Source organism: Lagopus muta, chromosome 7, assembly GCF_023343835.1.
Source record: "Lagopus muta isolate bLagMut1 chromosome 7, bLagMut1 primary, whole genome shotgun sequence".
In the NCBI taxonomy this organism is placed as follows: Eukaryota; Metazoa; Chordata; class Aves; order Galliformes; family Phasianidae; genus Lagopus; species Lagopus muta.
The window spans coordinates 18100047-18104275 of record NC_064439.1 but is presented as its reverse complement, the minus strand read 5'-3'; the positions used below and the strand labels follow the sequence as shown (position 1 = coordinate 18104275).

General features: G+C 42.6%; 1 long non-coding RNA gene across 1 annotated transcript; it reads right to left on the bottom strand.

Annotated features, from left to right (window-relative positions):
• Positions 1-398: 398 nt before the first annotated feature.
• On the bottom strand, positions 399-4010 carry LOC125695979 (uncharacterized). Its single transcript, XR_007378135.1, has 3 exons — positions 3575-4010; positions 2205-2346; positions 399-1776 (listed from the first exon to the last, which is right to left on the bottom strand). It is a non-coding gene; the product is annotated as an uncharacterized LOC125695979 (long non-coding RNA).
• Positions 4011-4229: the final 219 nt, after the last annotated feature.

Genomic DNA, 4229 nt, shown 5'->3' with positions numbered 1-4229 from the left:
GTTCCACATAATACTGCCTATTTGCCAGAGCACCAAGGAGCTGCAACTGCCCAGCACAGCACTGCCACTGCCACCCAGTGACGGCCTCATTTGCCCTTTCTGCTCCAGAGAGACCATGTGTCCTTCCCAGCACCACCACGCTTCATGCTTGAACAGAAGCAATCCTAGATTAGAATTTTTGTGTTTACCTACTGCTTTTGACATTCTGCCATTATTTTGTTCATTATTCAACTAAAAAATCATCATTTCTTTCCTGTCAGACTTAATCTATCAATCAAACTTGAGTGGAATTTCACAGGACAAGGGCAAAACACTTCTCTAGTCACAGCATTTTCTCCCTGCCAAGTTTCTAAGGGCTTCCACAAACCAAAAATTGTTCAGTAATATTTTTAATCACAAGGAACATAAATTGAGAAAGCACTGCTCTTCTCCCTATAATAATATTCACTGGAGATTTCATTTGATTTCTTGTCAAGATTTCACCTGCAGCCACCATCTGTCTCACTGAGCTTCCTCAGCAGATTCCATCCTACTGAGCAGCATGAGATGCATTGAGGACATCCTTCTCCTCCTCTTTGCAGCACATCTGAAGGCCAGTGACACTACATGGAACTGACACTCTACAATGAAGTCAAGATTTCCTGCTTCACAAATCTGTCTTCCGTCCCCCCACTGATTGCCTTCGTTTTGCAAAGATTCAGAAGGATGAGGGGTGAGAAAACACAAATTTTAAAATTTTAGGTCTACTTCTATAATTATCTTTTTTTTTTTTCTTACAAATTCATTGTGATTGTCGCAAAGAATCAGCTTTTTTTTTTAATAGCCATATTCCTGAAATTGCTCTTGTCAGTATGGGGGTTGCTTTTATCCCCTGATTGCAGACATTTGTTTAGCCCTTTCACAGAACAGCATGCTGTTAAGATGTGTGTGTACATGCATGTGTTTACAAGCTTGCATCTGATTTTAGCATTCTCCTATTTTTAAAATAGTAGTAATTTCCCTAGAAGAAAAACAAGTTCCTACTTCAGCCTGGGATAAAAGGCAACCTACAAGGCACCACTCAATTGAATTGCTTTTTCATGTAATTCTGCATTTTAAATAAAGCAGCAGTCTAAAGGCCTTGCTTTAATGGAAGGTTTCCCTCGCTTACATAATAGTTCATGCAGACAGACAGCACTTCAGAGGCTGCCACTGACATTCAGACAGAACTAGCTCAGTCAAAAGTACCACCCAGAAAAATAAGCTTCTGGGATCCAAAGGAGCCTCTGCCCCACTTCTTTTTGTTTTATTTCATTTTCTCCCCAAGGGTGCTCCCAAATACAGAGCAAAATCAAACCATCAAAAGGAAAGAACTAGGGCTGGCTTTGTCTTATTAACATGGCGCACATGCGGCTGGCATTTGCAGAAACCTGCTAGGAGCAACTCTAAACTCTACAAATAAGTGTCACTATGGAAACTAATCAGACGAAGAGAAGTATGAAAGAGACCGCCCCAGGAAAATGTCTGAGAGGGATAAATATTACTATAAATAAATTACTTAGCTTAGAAGGCTTCTGTGAAAAGGTTAAAGAAGCCAGCCAGGTGTCTTAGGGTCTGGGGCACATTCAGGACTTTTTCTTGCCAGGTCGGCGGCGTGCAGGAGCACTGTGTGTCTGCAAAGGGAGCACAGAGCCCACTTCATTCTTATGCGCCTGAGCTCTTGGCTAGGAGGAGAACCTTGCTTCTATCTTCCAAGGAGGATGGCTTCTTGGCAGCGTGTCTGCTCCCTGACAGCTCCTGAGGATAAGGATAAATAGCTGGGGAGAGTGGCAACTTAAATACAAATGAGGATTAACTGTTGGGAGCAAGCTAAACTTGTTATACCAGAAGGCAAAAATATGCTTTATTTCCAATAAGTATAAAAGTTGAAACTCTTTTCTTTTGTAGAATATCTCAGCTGCTATTCTACAGCAAATGTCATCTTCATTACGCCCTTTTCTGCAGTTAACATAAGTAACTGTGTGCACACCTCACTTTCATTGATTTGTAAAATAACACGTAAGAAAGAAACTGTAGTTACCCAAAAGCAAATAATAAAATTTGCTGCCTCGGTTGACCCAGAGCAGATGTCTTTATGTTTAAATATATACCGTGCCTTATCATACCATGTTACAGCATTGTCATGAATTGTAAGTAGTCAAACTTTTGAAGAGAAGGAACCAAACCTGAAGTTTGTGTGGAAGCCATCAAATGCTCCTATCCAGGCTCACTTGTGAGACAGGAAGGAGAATGTTCAGCCTCCAGACTTTGATCAAGCAGCACCTCCAGCCAGCTATAGCCCACTGCTCCTCCAATCACATCAATGTTCTGTAAAGCACAGTGTCTGACAAATTTTAGAATAGAACAGGATAGTCAGCAGCTGAGTCTGATCAAAGTTGACATTAGTTGAAGAAGACCAAAAAACTGAGATAAAATGTATTTTTTTTAACACAACTAATAGCTATTTCTTGATTTTGCGTTTTCAACAATAAGCAGAAATAAATACGTGTTCCATCCACTTTTACCACTCAATTAAGATGGGTTTGGCTGGAACAGACTCACAGAAAAACTGCAAATGAGCCCAAATATTTGGCTTTTGGAATCACTGTGACAGAATGCAACATGCAGAGATAATCACTTGTGATGTTTTCTTGTCACTGATGAGCCAAGCCAGAGAAATTCACAGACTGCAGCTTTCAGAGGTTTATAAATTCTTTGGTTTCCAGTAAGATGATCTGGAGGGAGTTACATGTGAATTGTAAGAAGAGATTTAATCAGAAAGGTGATTAAGATGACAGGTAGATTAATTGACGGACATATTTCCAGTTGCAGAGGGAATAAAAATGGTTAGCTGCATGGACATTGGTAAGTGGTACCAACCGATCATTCTTTAGATGTAAATCTGCCCATCTTCTGGCAAAGTCTGCTGGGAGAGGAACTGTAACAGCAGCAAAAGATCTGTTTGTTCCAGACATGTTTAATTTGGATATCCGCATGCTTTTAAGTTAAACAATTAGTCCCTTTCACTCAGTTCCACCCACTGTTTGATGGATATATTTCCACAAAACACATAACTAGAGGTCAGGTAGAAAGCTTGCCTTTAAAATACGCCCTTAGTCAATGCAAGGTGCCAGAAGTTTCCTCAGTAGACCTTGCAGAGGGACCCATGGCCTACTGGAGTCTGAAGAGCACTGGATGGCTGTGCAGGGCTGTGCACGGCTGCACCTGAGCGCAGTAGGCATTCCTGCCACATTGCATGGGATAACTCAAAAAGTTTACCATACCAAAGCACACAAAATAGAGTTCTGAGAACGAAGCTCTGTCCTTTGAGATTTTAGCAGTTCCTCCCCTTCCTTTATTAGCACAGCTGCAGAAGCAGCAGTTCATTGAAGCAGTCCTTCTCCCCCAGCACTGACTTCCGAGCAGAAGAGTTTCCTGCACTCCATAAAAGTGCTCCAGGTGGAAGCACTGAATACATTTGCATACCCAGAAGCGAGCATGTTATTTTCAAAAATTATATCGGTGGTAAATGTAGGTGTAAAGCAGAATGAAGTACCTGCTGTGTGATGGAGACAGCACTTCAGAAGCGACTTGTGGAACAGAGCTTCTTTGCAATTCTGTCAAGGTTCTTGCTCCCTTCATCTCCCCCACAGCAACCAATTTAGGTAATTAAGGCAGGGAGGGAGGCGGGGGAGGGGGAGAGAAGGTAAAACCGAAAAAACTGTTGTAGATTACCATATAAAGAAGGCATGCCACAGAATAAAAGGTGCTCTTGACAACCTGAAATCTGCTGACGGGAAAGAGAAACCTTCCCCTCTCCGAGCGCGGGGCCGCCGAGCCGCGTTCTCCGCAGAGGGCTTCTGCTGCAGAGCGGCACCATCTGCTGGGGGCAGCCGGTAGGGCGGGCAGCGGGTACGGGAGCATCTTCCGGAGGGGACGTAGTTAACCTATTTAGCCAGAGGGTGATGTGTCTATAGAAGCCTCTCTCTGGATTCTTTCCGCAGAGCTGCAAAATTAGCGGGTCGTAAATTGAAGGTAGACTATTAGAGGTGTCGTAATAAGTATTTACCGGAACTGGTTAACAAGGAGAGAGAGAAAAGGTCTGAGGTACAATAATTCTACTAGTTAAACACTGATCTCAACAATACCATATATCCTTCGATTCCACAGCAATGCCTGGAGAACTACTGAAGTCACGAGAAAGCTTGGGC